At 37.3% G+C, this 19,642-nt stretch overlaps 1 long non-coding RNA gene across 16 annotated transcripts in view; it reads right to left on the bottom strand.

Annotated features, from left to right (window-relative positions):
- LOC147374048 (uncharacterized) overlaps nucleotides 1-19,642 on the bottom strand; it is a 364,526-nt gene that overhangs the window by 305,128 nt on the left and 39,756 nt on the right. For all 16 annotated transcript variants that reach the window (XR_015162370.1, XR_015162371.1, XR_015162378.1 and 13 more), the window contains exon 2: nucleotides 9,576-9,790. This is a non-coding gene — a long non-coding RNA (uncharacterized LOC147374048). The remainder of the gene's footprint in view (nucleotides 1-9,575; nucleotides 9,791-19,642) is intronic.

The following is a 19,642-nucleotide window of genomic DNA, read 5'->3' as shown; positions in this document are numbered from 1 at the left end:
TCTAGTACTTGCATAATTTGTTTTTAAATTTTCATTTCTCATCCATTTGAAATTTTCCTATAAGTATGGTGTAAAAATGAATGGAATATTTACTTTTTATAAGTCTAGTCAGTTATCTCAACATCACTTATGCAAAGATATATATCTTTTCACCAATGATTGATATGCTGACTTTATAATAAATTTTCGTAAGGATTAGGGTCTATTTGTAGATTTTCTTATTTCCTTCTCTTTGTCTAAAAGTCATAATACACTATTTTGATCTTTATGTGTTTTAATATCAGATAGAGACACTTCACTCCACATATCATGATTCTTTATCAGGACATTCATGGCTGTACTTGCTTATTTGTTTTTCCAAATGAAATGGCTAATGAACATATTTATCCCCAGAGAGAAACAGTAAATGATAATTCTACTGAGACTGCATTAATGCATTAATTCATAAAATATTAGTATTTATATGATGTTAAAACTTTCTATGAAGCAATATAGTATATAAACACAACCCAAAACCAATTAGAGGATATAATGAAAGAGAGGACCACAATAGGATTATATTCATTTTCAAGCTTAAAAATGTTTCAAACCTACTTTAAGAAAAGCCAATAAAATTCTCCTGAAAGGCACAGGAGCAGCTAGAACAAAAGGGACAACATACTGTATTTCTACAAATACAATTCAATATCACATGAGTGTTAATCACTGCCTTCATAACTATGACTTCAGTTTTCCCCAGTGGCCTTAGAAAGCATCACTACGAACAAAGCTAGTGGAGGTGATGGAATTCCAGTTGAGCTATTCCAAATCCTGAAAGATGATGCTGTGAAAGTGCCACACTCAATATGCCAGAGAATCTAGAAAACTCAGCAGTGGCCACAGGACTGGAAAAGGTCAGTTTTCATTCCAATCCCAAAGAAAGGCAATGCCAAAGAATGCTCAAACTACCGCACAATTGCACTCATCTCCCACGCTAGTAAAGTAATGCTCAAAATTCTCCAAGCCAGGCTTCAGCAACATGTGAACTGTGAACTTCCTGATGTTCAAGCTGGTTTTAGAAAAGGCAGAGGAACCAGAGACCAAATTGCCAACATCTGCTGGATCATGGAAAAAGCAAGAGAGTTCCAGAAAAACATCTATTTCTGCTTTATTGACTATGCCAAAGCCTTTGACTGTGTGGATCACAAGAAACTGTGGAAAATTCTGAAAGAGATGGGAATACCAGACCACCTGACCTGCCTCTTGAGAAACCTGTATACAGGTCAGGAAGCAACAGTTAGAACTGGACAAGGAACAACAGACTGGTTCCAAATAGGAAAAGGAGTCCATCAAGGCTATATATTTTCACCCTGTTTATTTAACTTATATGCTCTTGCCTGGAAAATCCCATGGACAGAGGAGCCGGGTAGGCTGCAGTCCACAGGGTCGCTGAGGGTTGGACATAACTGAGCGAATTCACTTTCACTTTTCAATTTCATGCATTGGAGAAGGCAATGGCACCCCACTCCAGTGTTCTTGCCTGGAGAATCCCAGGGACAGGGGAGCCTGGTGGGCTGCCGTCTATGGGGTTGCACAGAGTCGGACACGGCTGAAGTGACTCAGCAGCAGCAGAGTACATCATGAGAAACGCTGGACTGGAAGAAACACAAGCTGGAATCAAGATTGCTGGGAGAAATATCAATCACCTCAGATATGCAGATGACACCACCCTTATGGCAGAAAGTGAAGAGGAACTCAAAAGCCTCTTGATGAAAGTGAAAGTGGAGAGTGAAAAAGTTGGCTTAAAGCTCAGCATTCAGAAAACGAAGATCATGGCATCCGGCCCCACCACTTCATGGGAAATAGATGGGGAAACAGTGGAAACAGTGTCAGACTTTATTTTTCTGGGCTCCAAAATCACTTCAGATGGTGACTGCAGCCATGAAATTAAAAGACGCTTACTCCTTGGAAGGAAAGTTATGACCAACCTAGATAGCATATTCAAAAGCAGAGACATTACTTGTCCAACAAAGGTCCGTCTAGTCAAGGCTATGGTTTTTTCCTGTGGTCATGTATGGATGTGAGAGTTGGACTGTGAAGAAGGTTGAGCGCCGAAGAATTGATGCTTTTGAACTGTGGTGTTGGAGAGGACTCTTGAGAGTCCCTTGGACTGCAAGGAGATCCAACCAGTCCATTCTGAAGGAGATCAGCCCTGGGATTTCTTTGGAAGGAATGATGCTAAAGCTGAAACTCTAGTACTTTGGCCACCTCATGTGAAGAGTTGACTCATTGGAAAAGACTCTGATGCTGGGAGGGATTGGGGGCAGGAGGAGAAGGGGACGACAGAGGATGAGATGGCTGGATGGCATCACTGACTCAATGGATGTGAGTCTGAGTGAACTCCGGGAGTTGGTGATGGACAAGGAGGCCTGGCGTGCTGCGATTCATGGGGTCGCAGAGTCGGACACGACTGAGTGACTGATCTGAACTGTCCATTTGTAAACAATCTTGGAACTATTTGAGGAAGGAATATACATCCTGCCTATCATCTGAACTTTTCATGTTATTTATAGAAAGTATCAACAAAGGAGTTCAGTATCAAAATATACTAGATGAATATCATTAGTTTGGAAAAGAATTGCAAGGTATATGGTAGAACGGGCTTCCCTGACAGCTCAGTGGTAAGGAACACACCTGCCAATCCAGGAGACACAAGTTCAGTCCCTGGTCCAGGAAGATCCCCTAGAGAATGAAATTGCAACCCACTCCAGTATTTTTGCCAGTAAAACCCCGTGGGCAGAGGAGCCTGGCAGACTATAGTTGATGAAGTCGAAGAGAGTCAGACAGGACCTTGTGACTGAACGACAACAACAAACACAGTAGAACATCCTGTCAAGAAATGCTACACTATTAATGCCACTGATGATACAGAGCATAATTTTACATGGAAAAGGGCATCAAAAACCTTAACTCTAAAAAAGCCAGATTCTAAATGCAAAGAACTTTGAGAACACCTCAACTTAGAAATCCTCAGGGGGGGCCCTGAGACCTTCAGGGTTCTGCAAAGTTAAAACATTATTTAAATGTACTATATGACTTATTTCACTATGTTGACATGCACCAAGCAATCATGAGTAAAACTGCTGGCACCATCACATGAATCGAGTGGTATCAAGCAGTCTAGTCTACTCTAGGTAGCTAAGTCGTGTCAGACTCTTGCAACCCCATAGACTGTAGCCCACAGGCTCCTCTGACCATGGGATTTTCCAGGCAAGAATACTGGAGTGGGTTGTCATTTCCTTCTCCAGGGGATCTTCCTGACCTGGGCATTGAACCCTGGTCTCCTGCATTGCAGGCTGATTCTTTACCAACTATAAGGGAAGACCAGTTATTAAGCTGTACCCGTAGTGATATTTTTCACCCCCATACACTCAGTAACAAAAATATTTGATAATAATCAGAGAGAAAAGGCAATTTCAGTTAAAAATAACCTTGAAGAAGCAATAGAAATTATTATTAGTATTAAATCTCAACTCTTTGGTATGCATCTTTTAAATACTCTGTTTGAAAGGGGGAAATATACATAAACCAGTGATACTTTGCTGGATCCAAGTAAGATGTTTTTGGGAAAAGCACACATGCAATTGTGAGTTGTGGGATGAACTAGCTAGTTTTTCATGAAGTAATATTTTTGCTTGAAAGAATGACAGACAAATAAATGATAGTTATTCAGACTGGGGATATTAGGTAGAAAATTTTTTAAATGAGCAAAGTAAGCCTGTCACCTCAAGAAAAAGAACTGACCAAATTTGTTGCCAGTGATAAAATTGGCACCTCCAAGAGAAAATTAGAATTGAAAAACTTGTATCTGCCACTACGCATGTTCCCAGTCTTCAAAGACTTTTCTGACAAGTTCCATGTTGATATTAATAAGCATAAGTTTTGGATACTGCATAATAAAATGTGCCCATATTTGGAAGATCCTCACAAATGATCCTTTCCAAATGACTAATGCTGGATGTTAAAGTAATATGCATGATAAAAGACAATTCAGATTGAAAGGTAAACCAATGAATTTTAATGCAATAGAGCAGGACAAGGTCACTGATATATGTAGCAGGTTGAATGGTGGTTCCCAAAAAAATATGTTCATGTCTTAATCGCAAGAACATGGACTTAATGATAAAAGAATGAATTACTTGTCAAAAGATACAATTACATTATGATTTTTTGAGACAAGAAGCTTATTCTGGATTATCTGGGTGGCCCCACATCCAGTGAAACTATCTTAATAAGAAAATAGAGAAGATTTTATAGGCAGTAGCTATAGATGTGAAAATTGGACCATAAAGAAGACTGAACACTGAAAAATTGATGCTTTCAAAGTGTGGTGCTGAATAAGACTCTTGAGAGTCCCTTGGATTGCAGGGAGATCAAACCAGTCAATCCTAAAGGAAATCAACCCTGAATATTCATTGGAAGGACTGATGCTAAAGCTGAAACTCCAATACTTTGGCCACCTGATACCAAGAGCCTATTCATTGGAAAAGATCCTGATGCTAGGAAAGACAGAAGGCAAGAGGAGAAAGGGGTGGCAGAGGAGGAGATGGTTAGGTAATATCACTGACTTAACAGACAGGAATCTGTGCAAACTCCAGGAGATAATAAAAGATAAGGAAGCCTGTTGTGCTGCAGTCCATGGGGTCACCAGGAGTCAGACATGACTTAGTGACTGAACAACAACAAAGAGGATAGAGCAATGTGACTACACAGGTAGAGACTGCAGTGATGAGATCACAAATCAGGCAACACCAACAGTCATCAGGGGATCAAAGAGGCAAGAACAGAATCTCTCCAAGAGCTATAGAAAGAGGGCCACCCAACAGGCACCTTGATTCCAGACTTTGGGCCTCTGCAACTGTGAGAGAGTACATTCTGTTGCCAACTATTTGGTTTGTGGCAATTTGTAGAGGGAGCAATAGAAAACAAATACAGTATTGTTGCAGTTTCCACGCTTCACCTAAACTTTAAGCAACTATCACTTATTAAACTTCAGCATAGTATTGAAAAATATTCACAATTATCTGAAAAATCTATTAAGATACTCCTCCCTTTTCCAGCTATATAAGTGTGAAAACAGATTTTCTGTGTATTTTTATTAAAATAATACATGGAAGCAGAATGATACATAATCAGATATGACAATACAGCTGTCTTCTATCAAGCCAGGTATCAAAGCAGTTTACACAAACATAAAACAATGCTAGTCTAATAACTATTTTCTACTTTGGAAAAGTGTAGTTAACTCTCATAACATTGTTTATGTTAATAAATAGTTGTATTATTTTTAAATGAATTAGTATGGCAACATTTTTAAGTTTTCTCAGTTGTGATTTTAATATAATAAGTACTAATAGATACAGCTCATTTAAACAAAATTTCTGAGAGTTCCTCAATAATTTTTAGGAATATGCCATGGCCCTAAAACCAAGAAGAATTATATTAAATTATATTAATCCATTTACTACACTTATAATTTCCTGCTTTATACATAAGAACAACATCTGAGGAAGAAACCTACATCTCTATGAATTCAAAAGACTTCCTTATTCTTGAATAAAATATGAGAAAAGGAATTGAGAGGTCAAGCATCTTTAGCAAGAAGCTAAATTTCATATACAATGTGTTCTTAAAAATTCCAAGTACTAAAAATCCTTTGACCTCTCAATTCACAAAGATATAGACAGAAAGAGAAATACAGAACTTGGGGGAAAAAAACTATTAAAAGAGTCACAGTCAGAATCTTTTGGGGCAATTCTTGTACCCTGTGAAAGGATTATACAGACAATAATACTTCAAATTCCTGTAAATCTTCCAGATAATTCATTCACACACAGAATGTCTATTCCTTCTCTTCAAACTTCTCCAAAACTCTTTCCTAGCCTTAACATGCTCTTTGACCTATGACCCTTCTCCTTTCCTCTAGTGTCTGCATTACAAAGGCCCCAGACCTGATGTGCTACCTGGAACATGCCTAGTAAGTAGAGAAGGAAAAGTTACTCAAGATTCAAAGCCAGACCAAACTTGAAGGTGAAGATGAGAGTGAAATAGAGACTCAGAACACTCATAGATTTGGTTCTGTATATATAGGCTTATATTAATATCTTCTTCTTCATGGAAGAAAGATCACTTTTTATTACTATATTATAAATCCTGTTGATTAGTTCTCAAATTTTTGAAGTAATTATACATCAAAAACAACACAAAATAATAAGAAACAATTAAATTCACACATATTGACAATGCAAAATTGATCCCTGGGTTAGGAAGATCCCTGGAGAAGGGAAAGCCCGCCCACTCCAGTATTCTGGCCTGGAGAATTCCATGGACTGTATAGTCCATGGGGTCATAAAGAGGTGGACACTACTGAGTAACTTTCACTCACTTTCACTATTGACAACGTGGAAGTGATGGTAGAGCTGACAGAAGTTGATGTCAAAAAGGAACCCAAAGTAAAGAGAAGTGTAGGATGATGTCTTCATCCTACAGTGAGTGACTCAATAAATAGTATCTAAAGCAGTGTTAGAAAACCACTTCTCAGGCCTCACCCCACACCTGTTGTTGAAGGTTTAGCTGGACTACTCTGTGGCATTGCTGCTCAGCACTCCTTTTGTGAGGCCAAGCAGCCTTGAACTGACAGGAGCCCCTCCACTGCTCTTATGATAGGTTTCCTCCTCATCCTCCTAGGGTATTCCTCTTATGCACTCCTTACATAAGAACCCTTTCAAGCTTTCCAAAACTCTGCTCTTTTGGTTTGAATCGACCACTCTGGCCTTAACCCAAGAATCTCCAAGCATTCTACCCACCAAATCTAAAGAAGGCATGTTCCCAGGTCCTGCCAGACTCTCTGCCTGCACCCTGCCTTGACCTCCCGCTGTGGTCCTGTGAGGCAGCCCTTGTACTTCCTTCAGGACTTGTGAGTAATAAACTTCTCTATTTCAATTCCCTTCTAGTCTCTTATTGAATCTTGGCTCACCATCCAATAGAGCAACATTTCAGCCCTGGGTTCTACTTAACAAACGTTAATTTAACAAAGTCACAACACTTGTTACATCACATCCTAGGGGTAGGGTCCAGCGACCTGAGTTCTAGTAAGCCCTCCAGGTGATTTTGATGCATGCTAAAGTTTGAGAACCAATCACTGTTATTTGTCAGATCAAGAAATAGGTCTAAAAATTATTGCATATGAAAAAAAGTAACCACTAGAATAACTATATAAGAGTTTCTCTAAAAAGATACATATAAGAAAACCAAGAGTGAAACACGTGAAGGAGAAGAAGGTATTGAAATACATTAATTTCACGTTTTATAGAACACCATAAAATACCAAGAGTTGATAAAGGAAAGAACATTGATAGAAATGTATTATTTACATTACAATAACAAAGTTAAAACAGTTGAAAGTGCTATACCTGAGAAGTGGACTAGAGAAGAGGCATAGGGGACACATTCATTCTTCACTGTATACCTTTTTATGAAGTTTGCTTTTTTTCTTTTTTCCCCCCAACCAAATTATTACATTATTAATGTGAAATAATGTCCAATATTCAATTTCCAGATTCCCTGGAAATCCTTACACCAATCTACATCTCAGTATTTAATTGAGCATCTATTTGTGTCTCTCATCACATCAAAGAAGGTAGATAGAGATTTCTTCTAAATGTCATTTGTACTAAGATTAGTATGCAAGGCCAGAGGACATGAAGATTTCCAGTGCCAAAGCAAAGCCTGTACCAAAGCTAAGCAGGGAAAGACTATTTATGCTATTGCAATAGGAGAGAAAGGCTCCATTATGCTGAGACAAAAGGCAGGAGGGTTTTTAAGTAATGGGGTGAACTAGTGGGAAAGTGCTGGAGGATATTCGGGGTAAATTGACCACAGAAATGTGTGGAGCAAGATTTTCAGTTGCTGTGATTAGGCCCTCTGGGTTTATTCATTGGTATCCATCAAAGTTAGGCTCCTACCTCTCCTACTGCGAGACAGAGGTGATCTTTTGTTGCCTATATCTCAAAGAGACAGTACCCTGGTCTTTAAGACATTTCCTAGGTTATATATATGGCAAAAGGCTAGAAAGAGATTTATATACATTTCAAAGGAGGCAGAGAAAGACTATACAATTTCAATTCTTCTAAATTAAATGCTTGAAGAAAAGGTAGATTAGGACCAGTAATAAGGAAGCAATATGTCTAAAGTTTAATCAAGCTGAGGGGACTGTTGAGGCCATCGGATCATCAATAACATTATTTCACATGATAAAGTGCTGCCTATGAACACACATTGGAATGATGACACACTCCCACATTTCTTCACCCATCCTAAAGAGCACTCCTGTTTAAGGACCACATATGTAGTCATCACATGAGACATTCAGGGCACATGTGCACTCTTTATCTTTTCTCTGACACCCATACCATCCCTTCCAATAGCAACCGTATTTGACTATAAACTACTTGGGGAAAGATTCTGTTGTGATTGATTTTTTTCATCTTTGAAGTGTTCATACAGTACTCTACAAATAGATTATGTTCAAACAATATTGACAAATGAATTTTCCCATCCTAAAGATACATATTAAAGAACATAGAGCAGAATCTGACAATTTGTTCAGGGCCAAAATCAATTCACAAACCACATGTATGTAATCTCATCTGTACTTGCTGTTCAACCCCTTCTATTTAGAAGTAAACCTTTTAGAGCACAGTAAACCTTTTAGAGCAAGTAAACCTTTTAGAGCACAGATCCAAGTTCAAAAGTCCTTTTGACCTTTAGATGGCAGAGAACCTACAGAGTTCAAAGCACGTAGTTCCCTGATGCCAAGTTAATGGGTTAAAAAAACTATAAGCAACCTCTATAGAAAAAATACGGAGATAACCAAAAGTAAAATTACTTGTTTGATTATAAAGTGTTACATATACACTTAGTAGATCACTTGGCAAATTGCTAACCTTTATGAGGAATGATTAACATTTTCACCATTTACCTTAAAAGCACACCATCAAAGAAAATGTCTTATTATGGGTAAGTAGATCATCTACTAGCCTATTTAGGTAAAAACATAAATGCACAGCGTTATATACACATAGACAACTTAATAAATTGAACTAATCTTCTGTGAATTATTTCAGGCACTCTTGTTCTCAGCTCAGGATGGAATGGAATTTACATCTATTTTAAACTTCCCATTACTTTCAGATAATAGACCATTTTGCTTTTTTGAAAATCATCTCCCCATCTTTTAGTCCCCCTGAATTTTTTAGCCACTCAGAACTTGTCCTTCCAGTTCTCTTCCTGATATTCTCATCGTGAATCATTCCAATATGCTTAAGGACCTTAAAACATTTTCGAGTTTCCACCAACCAAAAACAAAACAAAACAAAAAAAAACAACAAAACAAGATAAGCACACAAAAGAAAGTACCCAAAGAAATCTATATTTGTTGTCTGATACCACAAATAATTCCAAAATGTAGTGCCTTTGAACAATAAACATATGTCATCTCATAGTTTCTAAGGGACAAGAACTCAGCTGTGGCTTACCTGGGTGGTTTTGACTTCAGATCTCTTACGAGGTTGCAGTCAAGATGTCAGCCATGTCTGCAGACATCTGAAGGCTTGATTGGACCTGGAATATCTGTTTCTAAGAAAGCCCTCTAACTTTGTGCCGGTTGTTGGGAGGAGTCCTCAGGTTCCTCACCACAAGCTGTATCAGCATCATCAGCACATGGTTGCTGGATTCCCCTCGCATGAGTAATCTATGAGAGAATATAGCAGAACCACATCTTTTATGATCCAACCTCAGAAGTCACACGCCATTATTTCTGCAATATACTATTGGCTCTTCAAATAGGCATCATTTCATGTAAGAGGGAACTACACAAGGGTATGAATATCGGGAAGTGAAGATCACTGGGTATCACCTTGGGTGCCAGCTATCATAACACCCTTCTGTTATTCCTGCCTATATATATTTACTTGGTAACCAATGCCCCACTCTGGTTCTGCTGCCAGGCTACTCAAATATTTGACCTTTCCTCTCCTATTTTTAATATTTTTTAATTAAAGAATTTTTTTTGACTGCTCCTTGAGACTTGCAGGATCTTACTTCCCAATCAGTGATCAAACCCGTGCCTTCTGCAGTGGAAGTGCAGTCTTAACCACTGGATGCCAGGGAAGTCCTCCTCTTTCATTTTTAATGATTCTAATTCTTTCTTGCTCCCTTTACAATCTACTTCAGTGCACACCACTCCACAGAAACTACTTACTTAGAGATTATCAATGATATCTTTGTGCTTAACTGATGCCCTTAGACTTTTCCTGAGACATATTCTTCAATATCTTGTAATGTTTGATGTTACAAACCACCCACTCCTGAAATTCTCTCATCCTTTGGCATCTTTAGTACATTACCTAAAGGCTTCTCCCATCTCTCTGATGCCACTTCTCTCCCTCTCTCTATGAGATTCCTAAGTGCAGAGTATTAAGTTTATCCCTCTGATTTTCTTACTATAGTAAGACTGAGCTGATTACCCCTTTACTACTTTAGCTATTATATTAATATTAATTATTAATTATTATAATTATTAATTATATTAATTAATAGCCATCTATTATCAGGCCTACATTTCCTTCCCTAGTCAATCAGAGGTCCTTTACACCTGCCTTCAGGCAACTCCATTCTCTATCTGTGAAAGTGAAAGTGAAGTCGCTCAGTCCTGTCCAACTCTTTGTGACCCCATGGACACCAGGCTCCTCCGTCCATGGGATTTTCTAGGCAAGAGTACTGGAGTCGGTTGACTTTTCCTTCTCCAGAGAACTTCCTGACCCAGGGATTGAACCCAGGTCTCCCTCATTGTAGACAGACGCTTTATCGTCTGAGCCACCAGGGAAGTCTCATCTGTACACAGGCTCATTTTTTCTTCCTTCAGTGCTTCCTGGAACAATTTGGTTTATCCCATCATCTCACTATCACCAGATCAGATCAGTCGCTTAGTCATGTCCGACTCTTTGCGACCCCATGAATCGCAGCACGCCAGGCCTCCCTGTCCATCACCAACTCCCGGAGTTCACTCAGACTCACGTCCATCGAGTCAGTGATGCCATCCAGCCATCTCATCCTCTGTCATCCCCTTCTCCTCCTGCCCCCAATCCCTCCCAGCATCAGAGTCTTTTCCAATGAGTCAACTCTTTGCATGAGGTGGCCAAAGTACTGGAGTTTCAGCTTTAGCATCATTCCTTCCCAAGAAATCCCAGGGCTGATCTCCTTCAGAATGGACTGGTTGGATCTCCTTACAGTCCAAGGGACTCTCAAGAGTCTTCTCCAACACCACAGTTCAAAAGCATCAATTCTTCAGCGCTCAGCCTTCTTCACAGTCCAACTCTCACATGCATACATACCACAGGAAAAACTATAGCAGATTAGCAGAGCAGCAGTATTTTAGCTGCTAAACTTGTCTAACACAGACTCTGTACTTGGGTGCTCAGTCACTCAGTTGTATCCAACTCTTTGCAGCCTCATGAACTGTATCCACCAGGGTCCTCTGTCCATGGGATTTCCCAGGCAAGAATACTGGAGTGGGTTGCCATTTCCTTCTCCAGGGGACCTTCTCAACCCAGGGACTGCACCCACGTCTCCTGTATTGCAAGTGGCTTCTGAGCCGCCAGGGAAGCCCTAACACTGACCTTGTGTGCTTTGTCGCTCAGCCATGTGAGACTCTTTACAACCCCATGGACTATAGCCTGCCAGGCTCCTCTGTCCATGGGGATTCTCCAGGCAAGAATACTGGAGTGGAGTGGAGTGGCAGGAATACTGAAGATCCTCCAGGGGATCTTCCCAACATAGGGATTGAACCCAGGTCTCCTGCATTGCAGGCAGATTCCTTACTGTCATAACCACCAGGGAAGCCCATAACATTGACCTTGCTTCTACTATAATCCATTTGTCATATGTTTTGATGCTAAATCTCCTTTATAAATTCCTTTTATTTTTTTCATTTTCCAATGTAATAAGATTATCATCTACTGCTTTCAAATCTTAATTCCTTAGTCTAGCTGTTAATGCATATATTAATATTATCTTCCCATTTGGCTACCATACCTAATTTCTTATTCCTCTTATTTTCCTTATTTCACTTTGGTGATGATTAACCATCCATTCACTATGTTCCAAATATATAAATCTCCACATTTACCTTTTTATTCTATTTTTTTCCACAAAAGTAAATTAAAAAAAAAAACATTCATTTCCTACCAATTCATCCTATTCATTTTTGAATGTCTAGCTCAAATTCCACAATCCCATGAAATATTCTCTATTTTAGCTTATACTGGGCAGCTTGATTTTTGACTTCCTAATGCTCAATTAGGCATCCATATCTCTGATTCTTTGTTAGCCTTATTTTAATAGCTAACTTGTGCAAGTGTATAAAGACTGCAACCATATTTTACAATTATTTCCTTTAAAACATCTAAAATAGTCTACAAGTAACATGCTGAGCACATAATAGGCCATGAATAAATATTTATTGGTTAACTAAATGAGGACAATAACTAGAAAATTCCTACATCATTTGGCAGGATGACTACAGGCAAAAGACTCCTTCTCAAAATAGAATATGTTAAAGTATATTTTCCCCACGTGTCAACAAGAAAAACAAAACACTGTCTCCTAGGAGAGCCAAGCTTTAGCTCTTTAAAAGCATGTATAAAATCCACAAGACACAATTGTTAAAGGTACAACTGTTTAAATAAAAAGGCATATACACAAGATAATTGCTTCATTTAGCAATTATAGAGAAAATCAGATCACATTCCAAAAGGAATATGATGATGTCAGCAGTTGGAGAACAGTCAAGGAAAAAATCAAGCAGTAAGTTTGCTATCTTAGATTTATTAAGGGAAAGGAAATTCTTATAAAGCCAAAAAGATAAGAGAAAGCCTACATGATCTGTTACAGAAAAAAATAGTGATGCTAACTATATCACAAAAAAAATATACTTTCCTATTTCAAACATTAAAAATTTATGTTATTAAAAAATAACTATGACATATCTTTGGAAAGAGAACATATCTGTATTTCCCCCAAAGTCTCATGGCTGGTTGTGCCCTCTTTTGGAAGCAGTGTTATGTCTTGGAAACAGTATGAGTTACCACAGCCAGAGAGACCTGGGTTACTAGTTGAAGGATCTTAGGTAACCAACCTCAGTGGGCTGTGTGAGAATTAAATGAGATTACATATCTGAAAGAACCTGGCATGGTGTCTGACACACGCTGGTCAATGTGTCTTCATTTCCTTCCATTCTGCTTTGCAGAGATAAAAAGAATAGGAGGTGGACTAGCCCTAGAGTAGGAGGGAGGAGCCAGGAATTATTATCCCAGCTCAGTTGCTCATTAGGTTGTGGCAGGAATAGTCTTCCAGGTTTCATTTTCCTCTTCTTCCTTTTGGTAGTAGATGCCCCACCCCCCTGATGTTTAATTGGCACACAGGAGCCAGACAGTACTATTTCTTAATCCTTCACGGGGTTTTTAATCATTTGACTTGCAGAGCCTTTGGGGAGACTAGACACTTATCACTCACTACACACTTCTGCCCTAAGCCAGTCCAATACCCATGACTCCTTCCTGACAGCTATGGATTCTTCTGTGCATAGCCACCAGACCAGAAGATCCCTAAGGAATCTTCCAATATTCTGTAGGTTTGAGGAAACACATGGAATAATGTTCACTTCTCTGGTAATCATAATGAATTGGTGGTGTTTTTGTTTTTGTTTTTGTTTTCTAATTTTATTTTTAAACTTTACATAATTGTATTAGTTTTGCCAAATATCAAAATGAATCCGCCACAGGTATACATGTGTTCCCCATCCCGAACCCTCCTCCCTCCTCCTTCTTGTTTTGTTTTGTTTTGTTAAGAGAAAACTTGAAATAATCTAAGTTTTAAAATCATCACATCTCTTTTGCATGTTTTTAGTTGGGAGATGTATGGTATATTGGTGTCCTGTGGCTGTTGTAATGAATTACTAGCTAAAATAACAGAAATTTATTATTTTACAGCTTTGAAGGCCAAAAGTCAAGGTGTCTTCAGGGCTACACTCCCTGTGAAGGCTCTTGTTGTTCAGTCACTAACTTGTGTCTGACTTTGTGACCCCATGAACTGCAGCATGCCAGGTTTGCCTGTCCTCACTATCTCCCTGAGTTTGCTCAAACTCATGTGCATTGAGTCAGTGATGCCATCCAACCATATCATCCTCACTTATAAAATACAGGTAGTATAGATACTTCACATTCTGAAAAGGAAATAGTCAAATACCAACTTTCTCAACTATTTACAAAACATAGCATTTCAATGAAAACTTTAAGATGTTTTAAAATACCTTTTGGAGTTACAAGTTTAAATAAGAATCTTTTCAATCAATATCTTCTACTTTGTCATGTAATATTCATTATTGTTAACCATGTTCTATTTTGGGAATTCACTACTTTAATAGAAACCTTGCAAATGATTCATTTTTTTCCTGTTTAAACAACTAATACATATACACATTCTTAAAATTCAAAACAGAAAAGAAAGAATTATTCTCCTTGGGTACACCTTGCCTGATTTCTGTCTTCCCCAACAAATAACAGTTTAAAACTCCTTTCAGAATATTTTGTACACACATAAAGGGTAGTTACACAATTTTTTTATCATAAATGGAATCATGCTATACACAGCACTCAGTGAATTACATTTTCCTTTTATCAATATTTGGAAGATATTTCTTTCCAACTTAGAAATCTATACCATTATTTTTCTAACCACACAATATATGACAGAAGGAATGTGGCATAATTTATTAGTGAACATATAAGTTGCTTTCAAATGTCTGGTGTCAAAAAAAATCTTGTATTGATAATGTCTTTAAGAATGTACAGAAATCTCTACAAGATGGATTTTTAGAGGTAATGTTACTTGGTCAAAGATTATGCACATTTCCAATTTTATTGAGCCTGCTAATTTCCTCTCCAAAAAGTGTTCTACGAACTGGTCAACTGAGGCTGAAAGATAATTCTTATCTGATCAATTAACTATCTATATATACATATGTGTATGTATACACATACATATAAATTAGATGTGTAACAAGTATATTGAAATACATATATTACACACACATCATTTTTATACTATCAGGTATATGGAAGGCCACTCAGTTTTAGTTAGATAAATTAGGGAAGAATTTTCTTATGCTCATATCCTTCCTAACTCATCTATCACTGAGCATCAGGGACTCAAACAAGAAAAGAGACCCCCTTTGGGGTGCAATGAACAAAAAGTAACAGAGGAAAAAAAAATCTGTTGTTTACTGATATGATGCCAAGGCAGAATACTCTCCCAGACAAGAAATTCTCCCTCAGAATATACATGAGTCCACAATACCTAATGGATACATCCTAAGTCACTGTAGGAACTCAATCCAACAGTGCATCAGAACTCATTATGCCTTTTTCTCTAAAGTTCTAGTGTGAGAACACTTGCTAAGATCTATATGTAACTTGAATTTCAAGGTGATCTGATTTAAATGAACACAGAACCACAAATTATATATTTAGGTGCTTTTTAGCTAAACTAGGAAAGAGAATATTTTTTCATCAGGCTCAAGGTTGAATTGGAGTGACAGTTACATAAAAATTCTTATCGAAGTGCCTCCATAGCTGTGAGTCCTGACTTCAGCACTCCACATAATTATAAGATAGTAACAAAAATTATTCCAAAGCACTTGAACAATTATATGCTCTTAAAACAGGTTGAAAATGAAGGATGACATGTTTTGAGAGTAGTAGATCTGAGAGTACTTTAAAACTGTAGTGAGAAACTGTGTTTCTCAGTTAGAGAAGTATATAAAATTATTTATCAATCCATTATGGAACATCTATAGACTCAGAATTTACCATGTTCCATTAAGTAGAGAAATTCCTTCCATTAGTCTTTTCCTTATTCAGGGATGAAAACATCCTTCATCCAACCTCACTGAAGTCCAATATGCTCTCAGTTTCTACCACCTAACTCCCGCCCCACAACACATATATACACACATACACACGTCATTACCACATATTTAGCAAAATAAGGTTGCCAAATAATAAAAACATGACAGGTTGCATTGCAAGGACTTGCTTTCTGACAAAAAGCTAAGATGCATAAAACATTAAGTTGCTGCAACATTTGTTTTATTTACAAAAAAGAGAGTAGAAATGTTAATAATTCAGATATATGAAGAGTCTGCACTGAAGGTTATAATACACTGAGGATTAGAGACAACTCCAGAAGATTGCATTTAGGTAGTGAGATATTTCAGAACAAAAGGATTTGTACTAAGGGTTGACTCTATTCCAACAAACAAAACAAAGGATTATTTTTGTGATCTTTATATATTATTCTTGGAAAACTTTTCATCATTCACAGAAGAAAATCGTTTGACTGTCTTGTGATTTTTTTTTTTTAAACCAATGATCTGATACTTTTCTTGGCAGGTTTTCACTTTACTGAGATGTAATTAATGGTCAATAAAATGCATAAACTTTAAAAGTTCAGTTTGATGAGCCATGACAATTATATACAGCCAAGCGACCACCATTCAAAATACATACAGTAGAACAAATGTTCCCCTATACTCCTTTCCAGTCACTTCTCTCCCTCCTCCTACATCTTAATATGGGATTTCTACCACCATAGATTACTTTGGTCTCTGTCTGGTTTTCATATATATGAAAGCCTATAGTATGTGCTCTTCTGTGCATAGCTCCTTTTGTTAGGTATAATGTTGATGTGTATGCACATTGTTCAGTGTATCAGTAGTTTTTCATTACTAAGCAACGTTCAATTCTATGGATATACTACAATTTGTCTATCAATTTTTATATTGTTAGACATTTGGGATGATCCTAGTATAAGGTCATTATAAACATGGCTGCTATAAACATTTTTCTACAAGTCAAGGTGAATACCTCTGAGTACTACTTATTCCTAGGTCACAGGGGAGATGTATGTTTAACTTTTTAAGAAACTGCAAGTTTTCCTAAGCAGTTTTACCACTTACACTGCTATCACCATTGTATGAGAGGGTCTACCATCAGTCTATTTTAGCCATTCCAAGGCATGTTTAGTAGTATCTCATTTTTATTTTAGTTTTTATAGCCTGATGTGTGTGCTTTGTCACTCAGTCATATCCAATCCTGAGACCTTTTGGACTGTAACCTGCCGGATTCCTCTGTGGGATTTTTCAGGCAAGAATACTGGAGTGGTTTGCCATTTCACTGAGGGGATTTTCCTGACCCAGGGATAGAACCTGTGTCTCCTGTGTCTCCTCTGTAGGTAGGTTCTTTACCTGCCGAGTCATCAGGGAAGCCCTCTAACTAAAGACATCGAACACTTTTAAAACATACTACTTCTGTGAAGTATCTACTCAACTCTATCACACACATTTCTATTTGGTTATTTGTGCTTTTATAGTTAATTCGTAGGAATTCTTTATGCATTCTGTATACAAATTCTTTGTAAGATACTCTTAATCTTTTCAGTTTACATTGTATGTATTCATTTTTAGTGGAGTTCTTTTGATGGGCAGAATTTTTAAATTTTTCCTAAGTCTAATAATCAACTTAGGTTTTATGATTTCTGTGTCCTGTACAGGAAATCTCTATCTAAATTGTGGTCATGTAAGTATTTTTTCTCTTTTTTTTTCTAGAACTTTTTGAATCTGGTTTTATGCTTAGATCTATGACCAATCCAAAATTAACTTTGTGTATGGCATGAGACGAGAGTCAAAATACATTTTATTCCATGAAGATACCAAGTTGTTCTGCAATGTCTGTGAAAAGCCTTTCCCCCAAAATAGCTTTGGCAAAAAAAATCAGTAAATGAAATATATATGGGTCTATTTCTAGACTTTAGTCTGTTCCATTATTCTATTTGTCTATGCCTAGACCAATACCACTGCCTTGGTTGCTGTGTATTTATAATAAATTTTGAAACCAGGTAAAGTTTTCCAACTTTTGTTCTTTTTCAAGGCAGTTTTATCTATCCTATTTTCTTTGCATTTCTGTATATATTTAGAACCATCTCATCTACTTCTTCAGAATAGCTTGTTGACTTCTTGATAAAGACTGCATTGAATGTATGTATCTATTTAGAAAGTAAAGATATCTGACAGCAAGGTTTTACTTTCCAATCTAGAAACATGGACTATCTCTACATTTTCTTAGGTCTTATTTAACTTCTCAGTAATATTTTAGTATAGAGATCTTAAATGTTTTTCATTAGACTGATTTTTCTTATTTTCATATGCTATAGTACATTTTGGGGGGGTTTTTGTTTTTGTTGTTTTTTAATACAAATTTATTTATTTTAATTGGAGGCTAATTACTTTACAATATTGTATTGGTTTTGCCATACATTTTTAAAGTGTTATTTCCCAATTGGTGGTGAGTGGAGACATGCTCTACAGTGGGGATCCCTTGTAGTTCTAATCTATTACAAGAGGCCATCCATGCCTATTAAACATGTTAGCAGTTCAGCTGAGTTTTCCCCTCTCCTTTATTTAGTAGACATTTTTCCCAGTGATAAGAGCAGTGGTAATACTCTCTTATCCTGTAAAGGGATCCTTACACTCTGATGTTTTATTTGTTTGGATTTCTTTATGTGCTCAGCTTTATGACAGGATATTTTTTAACTATGATGTTTATAGTTTAACTGGTTTGTAATTTGGTTGTTAATTTGAGACCGAAGTTCTGTCACAACTTTTTATGTTCAAACTAAAAACCTTTTGGTGAATTTTTTAATACTTATAGAACAACCTTCCTTATTACTATGCCTGAAAGAGCAAAAAAAGAAAAGTATCAAATAGCACCCAAGAGTCCATGCAATCATGATGAAGACTAATCACGAATTTGACCTTTTTTTAATCTAAAGCCCATAATGCAACCTTTCATGAATAAATTATCCAAGTCTTCTCCTAAAGTTGCCTTTGAAACCACGTTGCAAACTATTACTTCTTCTAATTGGCTATTTATTGACATACTACTCCTCTGTACAATATCACTACTTCATTTTTTTCTTTCTGATATTCTAAAAGCACTTGTTTGAAGTTAAGAGCTCTGTTAATGTCTACAGGGGTCTCTTTCAGAGGCTGTTATAAAAATTGAAATCTAGATAAAAGAACATCCTGAGGAAATAATCAATGAGAAAAGAGTGAAAGTCGTCAACCAAGCAGTCTTTCAGATGCAGGCGGTAGTGTGAGGCCTGGAGTTGGACTCTGATTCCAGCTCCTGGAGTTAAGAGAAATAATACAGCATCTCTCTGCTGAGGCTCAAAAAGGTCAAAGTTGCTCAATGATGCTACGTCACCACTATTACCATTTCTCTCCAAACTACTCTCCAACTGACTTAACCCCCTCCAAAATACCTTCTGCATCTACCGCAACTTAGATTCAACAGAGAAAAACTCAAGGTTGACTCTTAGATTCATCCCACCACAACCACCCCAAAACTTTGCCCAATTCCGGTCCTGTAAATCAAAACTCTTGATGCATAGTTTCCATAGTTATTTCTTAAATCATTTTAATGGAAGA

Source organism: Bos grunniens, chromosome 4 (genome assembly GCF_055505025.1).
Source record: "Bos grunniens cultivar Pamir isolate PY7600 chromosome 4, Bosgru_T2T1.0, whole genome shotgun sequence".
In the NCBI taxonomy this organism is placed as follows: domain Eukaryota; kingdom Metazoa; phylum Chordata; class Mammalia; order Artiodactyla; family Bovidae; genus Bos; species Bos grunniens.
The sequence above is the reverse complement of the archived record's forward strand: the minus strand, read 5'-3'. Positions and strand labels throughout refer to the sequence as shown.